This window comes from Parasteatoda tepidariorum, chromosome 3, assembly GCF_043381705.1.
Source record: "Parasteatoda tepidariorum isolate YZ-2023 chromosome 3, CAS_Ptep_4.0, whole genome shotgun sequence".
In the NCBI taxonomy this organism is placed as follows: domain Eukaryota; kingdom Metazoa; phylum Arthropoda; class Arachnida; order Araneae; family Theridiidae; genus Parasteatoda; species Parasteatoda tepidariorum.
This window is the reverse complement of record NC_092206.1, coordinates 90,664,891-90,680,797: the sequence shown is the minus strand read 5'-3', so window position 1 is coordinate 90,680,797 and position 15,907 is coordinate 90,664,891. Positions and strand designations below refer to the sequence as shown.

At 31.1% G+C, this 15,907-nt stretch overlaps 1 protein-coding gene across 3 annotated transcripts in view; it reads left to right on the top strand.

The window, feature by feature from the left end:
- The first annotated feature begins 11,281 nt into the window (after nucleotides 1-11,281).
- Nucleotides 11,282-15,907, top strand: part of LOC107452712 (transcription factor EB) — a 109,826-nt gene continuing 105,200 nt past the window's right edge. Inside the window, exon 1 of one of the 3 annotated variants that reach the window (XM_016069279.4) lies at nucleotides 11,282-11,629. The gene's annotated coding sequence lies outside the window, so the exon portion shown is untranslated. The remainder of the gene's footprint in view (nucleotides 11,630-15,907) is intronic. The other 2 variants (XM_016069277.3, XM_071178981.1) reach the window with 2 other exon arrangements.

Below are 15,907 nucleotides of genomic sequence, written 5' to 3'. Positions count from 1 at the left end.
CGATTAAAAATCATGTAAACATTTACCACGATTGCTATTACATTGATTACTTATCACTTTGATGTACAATTACGGATAGTAATTGCACAGTGATCAATTATAAGTAAATAATTACTGTATACCTGTTATCTGTAATTAATTGTAATTGCGAGCAAATCTAGCATTGAATTACTTTTTTCAGAAAACACCTTTTGTTTTCGTGTTATTTTCTCCAACTTAGCAAACAATTCTATCCATTTTCACACTAAATCCAAAAACAATTTCATGCGGTGTACGTTACATATCACATCTTTTGTTGGCAGTTATCAAACAAAAAATAAAAAACAAGCAGGCTTTGTCTTTTTATATCTGTAGATTCTAAGATAAAAAAAATATTTTATTACAACACGGCCAATATAATGAATGACGAAATTAATTGTAGTCGTATAACTTAAGATTCTATCTCAGAAAGTAGAACGGAAAATTGTTTTCTTGTATATTTTTTTTTCAATTAATGCTTAATTAACCCCTTAACAGTGACATGCAATTCAGAAAAATGAACCAAAAATGTGAAATTTTTTTTGACTGTTTAATTTTCTTCTTTATGTTACTATAAAAGTTAGAAAATGGTTTTTTATTACAAAAATAAAATTTTAAATGCAGTAACTACTGTATTTATAATTTTTACAAACACATAAGAAAGTAATGAGTTACACACACATCTTATTCAATTACAGCAAATGAAACAAAATTTTGAAGCTAAATATAATATAACTAGCATAATATACTATAAAAACACAACAATATGATTTTCAATACATAAATTTTACAAATCTTTTACAGTATGATATATCCCAAAACACGGTACTGCACACAAGCCCATATCACACTCTTTGCATCACCCACATTTTCCCTCCCTCGACTGAAGTCGTAATTGGTGAAAAACTAGGACCACTAATGCCATCTATTAGGAAAATAATGAATTAAGTATCCTAAAGGGGAAACGAACTCAGCTCGGGTTTCACAAAATAGAAACGTTAATTTTTCTCCTGCCCGAAGTTAGTTCGAGCATCACAAGTACTGTACACGTAGTAGTTGCCCGAACTGGATTCGGGTGACGCTGGCAAGGGGTTAAAGAGTCGTGATGGCTCAGGGGATAGAGCGCTTGCCTTCAAATGAGGTGAACTGGGTTCGAATCACAGCAAATGGCTGGTCGATATGAATTCTGCGTCGGGCTTGCACCGACCACAGCGCTGACGTAAAATATCTTCAGTGGTAGACGGATCATGGGTCATCCACTTGCCTTCCGACTAACCGTGGGAGGTTTTCCTCTTCATGTAACGTAAGCAGGGAGAGAAGTCAACGCCTCCTAGAAAAGAAAAAGTCTGAGCTCGAGCACAACGAGAAATTCGATCCTTTCGAAGTTCGAGCGTATTGACATGGTATTTCGTATTTTTCCCTCACTACGCAATTCAGTAGTCCATACGTAGTGATATATTTTGTATTTTTTCCCCACAGCACAATTTATGTTTGTTACGTCAGGCAACTAAATTTTTTCGCCTTCCTTCTTCTAGGAGGTATTGGGAGAGTCTATTCTATGAAAATAAAATCCTTATTGAATACCGGAAGAATTGGGAGCTTTGCTGCTCCAATTGTCTTATTTTTATATTCTGTATCGAAGAAAACAAGAATATATCAATATCTTTATTTTTCTTTTCAAAATAAGCGCGTATTTGCGTTGAAATAGATATGTTCCGTAGCGGTTTTATTTCCTTACGAATTGAGTCATGACACCTTACTGAAGGGAAATCTGATAACTAGTTCACATTGAATAAAAGCACCACACCTCTTACAACGCTTGCAACTTCTTTCCTGTTGCCCGCCGTCTTGTGATGGGAGAATAATACACTTTGGTGGTCAGACATTCCCAAAAATGTTATACATCAAATGGTTTTGTTACCAGTTTTTTCTATTTTCCCGGTACCAAACAGCACTACTTAGTCTAATTAGTATCTATTTTATAACATATGCCAACAAACACCCTTTCCGGTGCAGTGTCTGGCAGCACTAAATTTTACAAACAAATTTTGCAAACCACTAGAAATGTAAAGCAATTGCTTTTAAACGTTTAGCAAGCACTATTCTTTAAACACTTCACTAAGAATGTCCTGCTCGAACTAAAAATTTTAATCCTGCTATTTCGAAAAAGAATTAATTATATTAATAACTTCTTATTCAAATGGTTACCTTAGCCAAACATGGTCTTTGTCTGTTATAGTCACTAAGGTAGATAAATTAAAGAGGAAAAAAAAAGTTTTATATGAAAGAGGATATCGTTGTTCCTTTTGCTTAGTTTTTAAGGTTGGGTGTATTTAATGTTGTAGTTCTTCTCGTCGTCCATTAAGGTGGAAGGGGAACGCTTGTTTTCTAGTTGCACCATCTATGGCCAAGAATTCGACTTCTGCCACACTTATACGTCACATCCGTTTATAGGGCGGACCCATTCATACATACATTCATTCCTCCAAAGATCGTAATTTTGACCTGAACCGGAGAACGATCCATCTCCAATTCAGTACCCCCTGAGGTTTTGATTTGTTATGGGAATTCGGTCATTGAAGAGAGAGAATTACAGATTTTTGACTTTTTCATATTTTTCCAACAATATGAGCATATTGGATTTTTTGACATTAATTTTTTATTTTCGAGTAGAGGCTTCAGTTTTCAATTTCAAAATCTTAGTCTTGAAGTTTGAAAATCGACAAGTTTGGGTTTTTGGTTATGACAAGTTACCAGTGTCATTAGCATTAAAAAGTAGTGGGGCTATTCTTATCATCGCGGTTTACTGGAAGGTAAACTAAATGTAGAGTATAGGCGAGAGAATGCTTCCTTGAGCTATGCTGGCAAAAATGTTTCGGGTGGAAGATGTGGCTTCATTAATTTTGATACTAAAGTTTCTGTCTTGAAGAAAGTCTATTTAAAATTTTGTTGATTTATACGGGGAAATAGGGTTGGAAGAGTTTTTCAAAAAAAGTACTTCATGCCAGACACGATCAAAAGCTTTGCGATGTCTAACATAAGGAAAACTGATGATTCTTTTAGGCGTATGCCTCTGCCATTGATATCGATTATTATGATAAGTTGCTTTGTGGTATCTAATTCTGATCTACAGCCATGTTGATCGATGGGTAATAGGAGTAGGTATGGTTTAATTCTGCCGTAAATAACTTTTTCAAATAATTTTCTTATTGGCTTAAGTAGACTGATCGGTTTATAACAATCCGGCCTTGATGGATTCTTATTAGGTTTGAAAAACTATAACTGATTTCCCGATTGGAGGGTAATAGTTAAGTTTCAAGCAGGAATTAAATATATGCGATATGATGTTGCAGTAACATTCAGGAAGGTTTTAGAGCATTGTGTTGTTGATTTCGATCTCTGCAAGGCACCTTACGTTTTTTCAATTTTTTAATAATTTTTTTTAATCTTAGAAGCATTAGTAGGATCTATTTCCTCAGGGATTTGTTGTTTTGGAAGAAAATTGCTAACAGATTCTTTAATCATTTTTTCATTGTCTCTGTCCAATTCAGTATATAGCGAAAATGTTGTCTGCAAAAATTTTGTGCCTTTTTCCTGTCGGTGTAAACGGAGCCGTTTTTCCCCCTATATTGGTTTACTGACTAGCAGTGGTTGTTTTAGAACTCTCGCTATTTGTCAAAACGATTTGTATTGAAGTTCCAATAATTCGATATTATGTACCAATTGACCATAAATTAAATTCTTGAAGCTCTCTTCAATTAGTTTGTTGTGTTGGCTTGCTTCAATTTGATATTTTGAGTTTCCTGTCTTTTGATAGTTCTGTCTACATTTATTTCTGCGAAGGATTAAATGTTTGATGTTTGTTGGAAGTTTGAGATAATTTGGAATGGAGTCAAAAGTAGTTGTTGCATTATTATAGAAGTCCATAATTATAGATTGAAGATTGGAAATGCAATTATCAATTAAGGATAGGTTGTTAAGTTTATCAGTAACATTAATATGTTCGTCTCTTTGCACGATATTATGGTATAATCTCCAATCTGTTTTCGAAATTTTCCCTTTTTTCTTTTGCCAAGAAAGTGTCGATTTTAAATCAAACTGGTTGATGATCAGAAGACAGTTCATTAAATACACAGACAACAGATGGGATATCAGCATTTGGATTAGCAAAGTCAAGAATGTCGGGTCTATGCTTTCGATTTTCTGAGACATGAAGGCTTAGAAGGTTACACGAAAGGATAAATGATCTATCTGCCTTTTTAGAATTTTGCTATTTTTGTTCGTATAAAAACATACCCTTGAAGTATGTATCGAATTAAAATTGGCAACAACAATGGTTTTAAGATCAGAAGGAAACAGATTTATTATATCACTTTGAGGGGAGGTTATGTTTTGGTCGAATTGTAAATGCCGATGATTTTAAGTTTTTGATTGTCAACGAATTTTTGATTGTTATTTAAGAACAATGGAAATTTGCGAGTAACCATCTCTTTTTGTTACTGTTGTATTCAGCAGTATAAAGGCTATTTTTGGCGAGAACTGCAACTCCTTCTCCTCTATAATTACGATCACATCTATAAATATTATAATTTGTAATCTTGATTTAAATATTTTGGTTTAAGTGTGTTTCTGTGACAATTATGATGTCCGGATCTTGTTCAGCTATAAAATTTTTAAATTCTAAATTCTTATAGAGTAAATCGTTTGCATTCGAACCAATCATTTGCAAGGGAGTTTTTTTATTGCTCTTGATATACATTACTGTCGCCATTTTTTACCAGGTTTGAACCAGTGAAGGTTCTCAATATTTCGAGACGGTTACTAATTTTTACAAAGTTAACAAGATCTCTAAGTTCATGAAAAGCTTCTTTTGCATCCTCAATGACTGTCATTCTTTAATGTATTTATTTGATTAAATATGTTGGTTTGAAGTGCATCTGCGAAAGATTTACCTACGGTGATTTGCTTTCGAGTTCCTGATTGTGGATTTATCATCCTTTATAGGAAATTTAACACATTCTTTGAAGGTAGATGGATGTGCTTCTCCGCAATTTGCACATTTCGTTGGTTTTTCCTTTGGGTTTTTCATATTTGTATTTCCAGTGCTCGCAACCGTATTTCTTACATTTTGGCGCATGATGAGAGGATATTTGAACATGATTAAACCTTGGCACCGGAAGCATTGAGTCATTCCATGGAGATCTCTATATTCAAATTCTCAACTTTGATGCTAAGGCGTATCATATATTTAAGTTCATAAATATTTTTGTTGTTCTCAGTTTTGGCAGAGTCCTACTAAAAATGGCATTTTTTCATTTGTGAATCTCGTCATTTGTTTGAGGTTTGAAATTTTCCTTGATCAAAGCTGTATCTATTTCATTCATTTCAGTATCAGTTGAAATATTACTCAAAATAACTTTTAGTTTTTTTTTTACCGGGAAATAAATAAGTTTGGTATTCGATTTCATTTTCAGTTGAGATTTTCGTGACTTGTCTATGAGAGGCTTCTTTATAAGCTTTCAAGTTGATTCGGTCGCCAACGATCCATCGTCAAATTTTCTTTATTTTCTATGATCTCACGAATGTGCGAATCTGCTACCTGCTATTGCATGTAAAAGAGTGAGAAGATCAAAGTCTGTCTGCTAACGTATATGAATGTCCACATCAAACTAGACTATCTCAGGTTATCATGAAACAATAGATTGATATTGAATTTAACGACATAATAAAGCTTGTCTCAGGAAATGAAATATATTGTCTCATAATGTGGAATTTCCTGAGATTATTGAGCTCTATTGTCTCAAGCTAAGGAATATCCTGTGACGTGTCTCAGAATATACCGAGACAGTTTTTGAACGTCATGACGCTTATTTATAAAGTAGCGATTCATTTAAATTTAAAATATTTTTTTAACTGCCAATTTAGATTAAAGAAAAGAATGCATCGATAATTTCATATATTTGAAGGAGATGGAAGGTCCGAGTGCAATTTTAGTGAGTAAATGAGCTTATGCCTTGCCATCATTTCTTTTTCTCAGAGCTTTCAATAGAAGTAATCTAAAAAATTCCTAAAACTTATTTATGGCATACATACGTGCATGGCATTCCCAACAATACAAGTCTCACCATAATGTCCCTTCGTCCACTCTACTTTTTAATTTATATTAAATGATCACTTTATTTAAATGTATTGTGTTGGTAAATGTATATTCGCTTTATTTACATGTATGGCGGATACGAGCATTTTCCTAATTCAAGATAAATGTTACCCCATTAAAGACCAGCCACAAAAAGTGGCTCATCTGTGTAAAAAAAAAATACTTGTAGTACATATTTATTTATGCTAAGTAGATATTTCTTTCTGCAACTTACTATATTAGCTTCAGAAGCCACGTGCTTTGATCTCAATAAAAAAATAAAAAGTAGACACAAATTTACTTTGAACTAACAAGCATGCGTTTTAATTTAGTTTGAAGTTAATAAAATATTTCATTTTTAATTTTTGGTTTATTTTTAAAATATCACCGTTCGCAATTTTATAATTGCATATTTTTCATTAAATTGCCAATATTCCTGGTAGTTAAAATAAATTGACTACCATTTCAAATGCTTCCCAAGACACTGCGATCTCTGAGAATGTACTATATCTGCATTTGTGAATAAGGATTCTCGTGTTGGAATAATAACTGAATTTCATAAATGCTTTCCACTATCATAGATTTCTTTTAAAAGGGGTATCAAAACTGTTTTCTCATTCTATTTTTTATTTACCAATAACTTCTTCATTACCTCGGTCCAAATATGTGAACCTTCACTTCTTAAAACACGCTATTAGAAAATTTATAGTTTTACCTTCACTGAGACAAATTCGTGGATATTTATGCTTTCTGGGGATTCCGCAATCGACGAAGAATGTGTAAGTTATTTGAGTAGAGTTCCGCATAAACAGATGTGATTTTCGAAAAATGACACCAAATCCATGTGCTCGAAAGTATAACTAATTTTAAATATTATATAATTTAGTTATTCAGAAAATAAGTTTTTTTCTTTTGACTTAGAAGTTCTAGGATCAATATGAAGCTTTTGAATTTATATTTATTTTTAAAAATAATACAGTCAAGAACATGCAGGTCCACATACATGTACCATGGTATGATTTATAACAGCGTAGTAGTGAACTGAAATCTCATAATATTATGAGTATTCAATTTTATATCTATTTAGATATATTTTTATGTGTATTTTAATTAATTGTTTTACATTAAGGTACATACATATATCTAATGAGTTTTACTTTTTGTGTGTGTGTGTTTTTTATAATTATGAAATTTTACCCTCGAGTATTATTATTTTTTATTGATAATCTTTGAGACTCCCGGTGGCTGAATGGTAGCGCTTCGCGCTCCCATGCCACAGGTACTGGGTTCGATCCTCGGGCCGGGCAAGAAACTCAGCCTTTCATCCCTTCAGTGGGTCGATAAATGAGTACCAAGCATGCTTGGTAACCAAACACTGGGGGTACAGCGTTCGGCTGACCACTTGACTGGAACATCTGCTCCTGCACCCCAGAGTCCAAGGTCAAGAAAAGTGAGATGGGCACAGTAGGCCTTGGCCCTCTATGGGCTGTCGTGCCACTGAGTTTAGTTTTTTTTTCTTCTTTCAGTTAATGTTTGATTCTTTTCAATAATTATTTATTTTGCGTGGTTTGTCTGGTTAAAATAGTTTGGAAACTGAGATTTCATCCAATTAGGCCCTGGTATTGCATCTAGTATTGCGTTTCATTTTTAAAAAAAACTTCGAAATTTAAAAAAAAAATATTCTAAATAATTATTATATCTATTCATCATTATATTTAAATAGTCCATAATATAACAATATGCATGCTTGTTCTTACTTTAAGTAGAACTTAACATTCGAAATATTTATACTCTTTTACTGAGGTCCACGTATGTATGCCTAAAATTATTAGCTTCATGGCAGTATAATTCCTATTTCGTTTATCTTATTATAACTTATGGCAGTAAAATAAAAATTTGGGACTATACTTTTTTTTTTTTTGTAATATTCTTTAATACTTCAGCAGAGAAAAGGATATGTTATTCATGCAAAACTTTTCAAACCAAGATAGTCGCCCTCGCGTCACATAGAGGTTTCTTCATTGGACGGTGTGATATTTTTGTAAAATAACATTTCAATATTAATAAAGATCGACTAAACAACATTCTTAAACTTTGAACGCTACATCACGAGAGATATTCTTCATGGCAATTATCTGCATAAATAATTTGAAATTTAGAGAACGCCGTGATAGTCTAGTTGGTAGGATGTTGGACTCGTGTTCGTGAGAACTAGAATTCGAATCCTGTTGATCGGAGAATATTCCTATATTAAATGGAGACTGTTAAATCTGTCAGTCACAAATTCCCATTAGAAACCTGATGGCTCTGGAGATGAGATAAAGCGTTCACCTTCCAATGAGGTGAACAGGGTTCGAATCCCAGCTATGACTGGCCGATATGAAATCCGCATCCTGCTCGCACCGACTATAGTGCTGACGTAAAATATCCTTAGTGGTAGACGGATCATGGGTTAGAGATCCCTTGTCATCAGGGTAACTGTGGTAGATTTTCTTACTTTCCCCTACATGTAACTCTGGTTAATTCCCTCAAAAAGTCTTCCAAGAAGGCACATTTGTCTAAATACTCGATCCAGGAGTTCCTTTTGTTTTCTGGACTGAGTTCAAAATTCAAAGGCTACGGAGTAGAACATTAGTTGTTGCAAACTCAAAATTGGGTCGGCTGTACAACGGCGGTTATAAAATAAAATAAAATACCTTTAGGGGCCCTAAATAGTAGATTGATCTTTTTCTGGTTCAGGTCCAAATTACGGTCTGTGTATGAATGAATGTAGTTTGATTGGGTCCCCTGTGTAAAACGGGGTGTGACGTGTGTGTGGCTTAAGTCATATTATTAGCCATTGGCTCCGCTGAAAAACACGAAAAGCACCCTCTCTGCCTTAAAAATTCATTTGATTTCAAGGAGGCTGCTGGTAGTGGCATAAGTAACAAAAATTTAGAGAAAAGTGAATTCAGATAAGCCTAAAATTAAGAAGTTTGAAATGCAGAAAAAAAGGTTCTTTTATTTTGTTTCTTCAACATATGTAAATGTAAACAAAATGTGACAGGATTGCTTAGGATAACGCGGCGTCTAAGTTACAGTGCAATAATTTGTTTCCATTTTGATAACATTTATCCAGCATTTTAAACTTTGTGGCTTACTCTGTGTTTACCTGAATTCACTTTTTTCTAAATTTGAAATTTTGAACTATCAATGGAGCTGAAAGAGAATTTGCCATGAACAGTTTCTCTCACGGGTACTCTTAAGAATTGTGAGAAATTTAAGAGTCTTATTATTGGATTGAACTCCATTTTGGAAACCCGCATGACAGAACCTGAGCTTATGTTGTTGTTTCTAATGCGACTTGACAATATCAGCAGGCATGCTTGGTGAAACTAAGCAAATTTAAGGCTGAGGGCGCATTTCTTGTTTTTACAGTGGCATCATCTATGGCCAAGAATACGACCTCATATACACTCGCATCTCAGCCCGTTTATAAGACGGACCTGAACCAGGGAACGAACAATCTACCACTCAGTACCACCAGAGACCAGAGGAAAAATTTACCTGAGCTTATTATGTTACTTACNTTGTGAGAAATTTAAGAGTCTTATTATTGGATTGAACTCCATTTTGGAAACCCGCATGACAGAACCTGAGCTTATGTTGTTGTTTCTAATGCGACTTGACAATATCAGCAGGCATGCTTGGTGAAACTAAGCAAATTTAAGGCTGAGGGCGCATTTCTTGTTTTTACAGTGGCATCATCTATGGCCAAGAATACGACTTCATAAACACGCACGTCTCAGCCCGTTTATAAGACGGACCCATTCATTCATCCATAGATCATAATTTTGACCTGAACCAGAGAACGAACAATCTACCACTCAATACCACCAGAGACCAGAGGAAAAATTTACCTGAGCTTATTATGTTACATACCTTCGTCCTAAAAAAGCTTGAAAAGTTGCCAATTTTTATCTTGTTTTAAAAAATTTTGAATATTCTTAGTCATCACTTATTTAGTCGCCCGTGCCAACACTGCAGTTATCAAATTTTGTTACGAAAAAAAAAAAAGAACTTTAACTATTTTCTTACGTTATGAATGTTGTATTAGTTAATAATCAGTTATGTTTGATGATGCATAACAATCGAAATTAATTAACTATATTTTGAGAATATTTTGTCTTTAATAAAATTTGAATAATAAAAATACTTATTCAAATGCTTTTAATTACACTTAATTAAGTTAAGATATGAAACAAATTTCTTGTACGAAAATCGATACTTTTTAAAGAGATTGTAAATCTATAAAACAAATTTCGTTTTTTTCTTTAAATTTTGATGCATGAAATCTATTTTTTTATTTGTTAGCCACACATGTACAAAATAATTAAATTTTAATAATAATAATTTAATAACAATTAATTAATAAAATAATTTTTTTTAAATTAATGACGAAGATAACGATTTAAGAAACCTAGCTAAGCATATCCAATTAAAAAAGAACCTTTAACACTGCAAAATGTTTAAAATAGTTTCAATTTTTGAACAAAGTTACTTTTTTTTTTTACATTAGTAACACCAATTTTTGTTAAAACTAATGTTACTAAAAAAGGTTTTTAAAATATGTATTAACAAAGATAAACAATTAAATTTAAAACTTTCCTAAAATTTAAAAAAAAAAAAATTCTGATTTAATAAGATAATTTCATGCAACATTCACGCTTAAACATAATTTGTGATCAAAGCATTTTAATATTTAAAATTATTTTTAAAAAAATTGTTGCGCACGGTGCTATTTTTAATTAAAGATTATCTCACTAAATTTTCAATATATTTTTATGAAATTTTACACATTAAATATCTTTGACATCTTTAGTTTGCACAAAAATAATTAAGTTTTCAGCATATACACAATTAAATATTAATAATGAAAGAAAAAAATCATTTTTACAATTTTAATGATCCGCTGACCCCTAGAGATAATTTTTTTTCTTCTTTTTTTTAATCAATGACCCAACTTAATAGAAAACTTCTCGTATTTTAGTTCGATTGGACGCCGCCAGGTAGAAATATGATATTCATGTCATACTAAATTCCCAGTGACCTATAGAATTTGGTTAGAGGGAAAATAGAAGAAAAAAAGAGAGAGAGAGAGATTGGAGCTTGCGAGAGGAGAGAGAGAGTAAAAGAGAATTTTTCCAACCATTCTAGAAAAGGCTGGTGTTCGCTCTTTTCTTTTTCTTTTTTTTCCTCGTGTCGGCTGGTTCATTCAGAAAACTTCATTCTCATCGGCTGAAAAGTGCGAAAAGGAACAATAGTGGTTTTGCAAACACCGTGTCTTGATTCGAAATTCGTGAGATAATATTATCATTTGCGTATAGAATATAATGTTATCTGAAATTCATTCGCTTTTATCTGTCCCTGGTGCAGTCCTTTCCGAAATTACGCCGGCTAAGGCAGGGGCAGATTTTTAATCTATTTGTTTCCGAGGTGAGTGCATTTTTTATCTTATTAGTATTTTATTTTGAAATTAAATTTTAAAGGGCTTTTATACTGTATAAAAATTTATTCTGGACACTGGATTGATTGCATTTTGTGTACTACTACTAAATTATGCTTAGCGTTGCCAGTTTTCGTAAATAAGTACGGATATTTTATTTCACGTTGCCATCTCCTCATTTGTAACTTTCGTGGAATGTAAGGAAGCTATATTGAATCGGAGAAATGTAATTGACTATGTGACTACGCTTCCACAGCCTTTACATTATTCCTAGTAGAAATTATAATAATAAATGTTGTTTTTTAATAATAGTTAATTTTAATTATAAGCATGATTAAACAAAAAAATTATAAATAAATAAATGTAATTAAAAATACATAATTTTTAGGTTTATTTTGGTTCATATTTTAGATATATATAACGTAAAGTATTTAATCGTGTCATTAAGTTTAGTACTGCCAGATTTTATAATCAAGTATACAAATTTTGCGTTTTGTATTATTAAATAAGATATTTATTTGGATCGAAGAATTGTTGTTGAATGTGCGTACAATAATTTTTGATAATTTATTTTTATGTTATCGTATCTTTTACATGAGTACAAATATTAAATTTGATTAAAACAATTTTTTTAACCAATAATTATAATTATAAATATGATTGCAATTATTTATAATTATAAATAATTTAGTATGAGTACTATTGCATAAATTTTTTTTAGGTATTTTCATTTTCAAAAGTTACCAAAATGATAGTGGTTTTATAGACTGTCGAAAAGTATTACATTAATAATATTACATTAATCAAAAATGAAAAAGTATACATTTACCATATTTATTGCTTTACTGCTTTAGCATGCAGATAGATTTTTAAGTTACATCAAAAATAATCGACTCATGGAATCGATTTTACATTCATATTTTTTAAAGAAATTTACTTAAGCATTTTTTAATCAAAATAAAATTTTATTTTTCATAAAAAAATTAAATTTTTACCAAATTATTTGCCAAATATATTACAAGTCACTAATTATTTATAATTATGAAATTGAAAAACTGATATATGGTTACAACATTATTTGTGTAAAAATTTTGTTATTCGCTCCTAAGACAAGAATTGCGTTCACATTAAAAAGGTGAAACGGTACTTATCGGTTATAGGATTTATATGTTGGCGACTGTTTTTCCGAGTTGTCGCCAACACGTTATAGCACCGGTTAAACGGTATCTAATTAATTATAAATGCTTCTTTGATTCCAAAAACTTTAATTTGAAACTTTTTCTCCATGTACTTGCACAATTTACAACATATCTTTTGAATTTTTAATATTTGTGTCAGTAATAAGTTAATTATTTTCCGTAAACCTGGTATAAGCAAAGCCTTCTAGGGTTTTTTAGGGTAACCGTTAGAGTATTAAATAAAGTTCCCACTTACATAGGCACAATTTCTTCAACAATTTCAAACAAATATAACTATATTTTCTAATTATTTTCTTTAAAAAAAATTTAATTTTTGTGTTAAGACTTATTATCAAAAGTTATTAATATCCAGAGCTACAAATCCTGACGTTTTCTCCCTTTCCATTACTTAATCAATTAATCCCCGATAATTATAACCAGCCACAGGGCGACTAAATGTAATAAATGGCGATTAAAAAATTGTCTGAAAGTCGCCACATATTTCGTCTAAAATACATACCTAGTGAATTTTATTTGAAAAAAAAAAGGAAATAAATATGGATTTAGTAAAATATTTTATAATATGTAAATATGACTTTATTTAACGCTTGATTTTTAAAATTTTCTCCATTTTAAAACTAAATCTTGTAGCGTTTACTGTATTTCGGGAAATGCTTTATATTATTAATATCAACAGTTTTTTTTTTCGTTTAAAATGCTCTGTTCTTAAAAAAGGAGACCACGTGTTTTGAGAAGTGGCCATTGTCAAAAATGATACAACAGCTCATTGGCTAGTAACAAAATTTTCAATTTTGCTCTATACCCTGGATCAATGTCCCGTTTTTTTCAACCTTTGCGTCAGCGCTGCAGATCACAATAAAATCAGTATTATAACTGGTTTCTAAGATTGTTTTATCACAGTTTGCTTCTTTTTTTTTTCTTTTTTCTTTTTTTTTTTTGTTAGATTGAATCAGTTGCAGTAGCGAACACAGATTTATGTGCGAACCCCCTCCCCCCACTCGCAAGGTTTATAAGAGCGTTTATAAGGTTTATAGGGCGCTATTATAAACACAAATTTTTTAAAGTTAACACAAATTTTTTAAAGTAAACACACATTTTTTAAAGTTATAATATAAAACAGAATCACCGTGTAAATTCTTTTTTGAAAAAAAAAACATTTTATTTTAATTTTATTTTAATAATTATTTATAAAGAATTAATAATTTCGATGGAAAGTCGGGATTTAGATAAAGCAAGTTTTTTAAATGAAGGTCTACTTTATTCAGACATGTTGGCGGAAATTATGGTAATTTTAATATAATCATCTGTGTTTCAGACACAATACTTTTTATCAGTCAATTTAGTAATATATTTGCATAAAATTTAATTTTTTTAAAAATTTAAACTCATATAAGACTGAAAAATACCAAACTGATACTTTTCAAAATAAAAATATCTCAATTTTGTCAAAAAATAGATTTACCTGAAGAAAAAAAACAGAAATATTTGGAAAAAGTGATGTTTTTTTTATTACACAATGTAGCAAAAAAATTGTTATTTAAAATAAATTAACTGTAATGTTCTTGAATGAAAGTAAAAAATAAAATATAGATAAATATATTTTATAGAGCAAGATAAATGCAAATTACATATTTGAATTAAATAAATTGTATTAGGTCTAAAATGATTGATTTCAAATGAAACAAACGCTTTTTAGCTTCAAATAAGATTCAACATTCAGTTCGTATTCAGTTCAGTACATTTTTAACTTTTATTGTAACAGGAATTTATATTTAGTGAATTATAAGAGATTTTATGAATGTTAAATCTTAAAATAGTATTTTTAGCACTTTTTTAAGCTACAAGAAATTCGAAACAAAGATCAAAAACCATAATCAGTTTAAAAACCCAGCTTTGAATTTCGCGTTTTGTAATAATATGGCATTAAAAATACCAATATTTAAAAAAAACCAGCAAAAAATCAGCAGTAACAACTGCAAAAAAATTAATAAATAAAACTAAAATAAATAAATAAAATAAAAATAAATAAGTGAAACAATTTAAAAATAACATGGATTGCCGATGGAATCGGCACAAATAAAGTACGTGAATAAAATGCCTGTTCCGAATATTTCTAGTCGTTATAATACCGGATTAGAATTATCAGGCTTTTTGAAAGAAAAAAAAAAGCTTAACAATAACTGGTGTAAGAACGATAAAAAAAATCTCTTAGATTTACAATAGACACAAATAAAACACAAATATAAATGCACGATTCGAATGTCATTTTAATCTATTTTAAAAATATCGATAATTTCAAAACCACATATGGAAACGCGTTGTAATAAAGTGCTTAACGATAGAAAAATAGCCACTTGGATTAACGATAAACTTGACACAATTAAAGCAAGTTACACGTGATTGCGATTTGCACGATTCGAAAGTCGCGAGTTGTTTGTCATAATATCTTGTGAAAAAGACTGGGATTTTGAGAAATACGCTGAAATCCGACGATAATCTCTGAAAACGTGATCGACCAGTTACTTGAATTAACTATGAAATGGACACAACTTAAAAGCTTCAAAAGTGATTGCCAAAATTAGAAATTCCCGCTTCATAATTTTTTGTCATAGGTTTGGCGCGTTAAAAACTAAAATGCCCAATTCAAAATTTCAGATTTTTTTTTTCATTATCTTTTAATTCTGTCATTTAAAAAAAAAATTAAGTGTGGGTGCACCCCAACAAATAGTGCAGTATTTCTAGATATCACTTCCTACATCAGAAAGAAGTTTGCGCACACTGTTTAAAAAGTGAACCAGTTGTGCACATGAACCCTAATTCTATTTTAAAAGTACTGGAGAGAAATTTATCATATATATTTGAGAACGGAATCTGTATTGGTTGACAAGTAAATAAAACAAATCAATTATATTCATAAATTAAACAAATTTTTAGACATATATTAGCTACCACTTTCTTATTCTTACTAGATTTTGTATTAAATGGCTCTTTCGTAAACTGGTTTACCTTCATAATGGTCAGATCAGACTACTTAAGAGAAACCGTGTGGAGGCTTCCAGTTATAGGAGA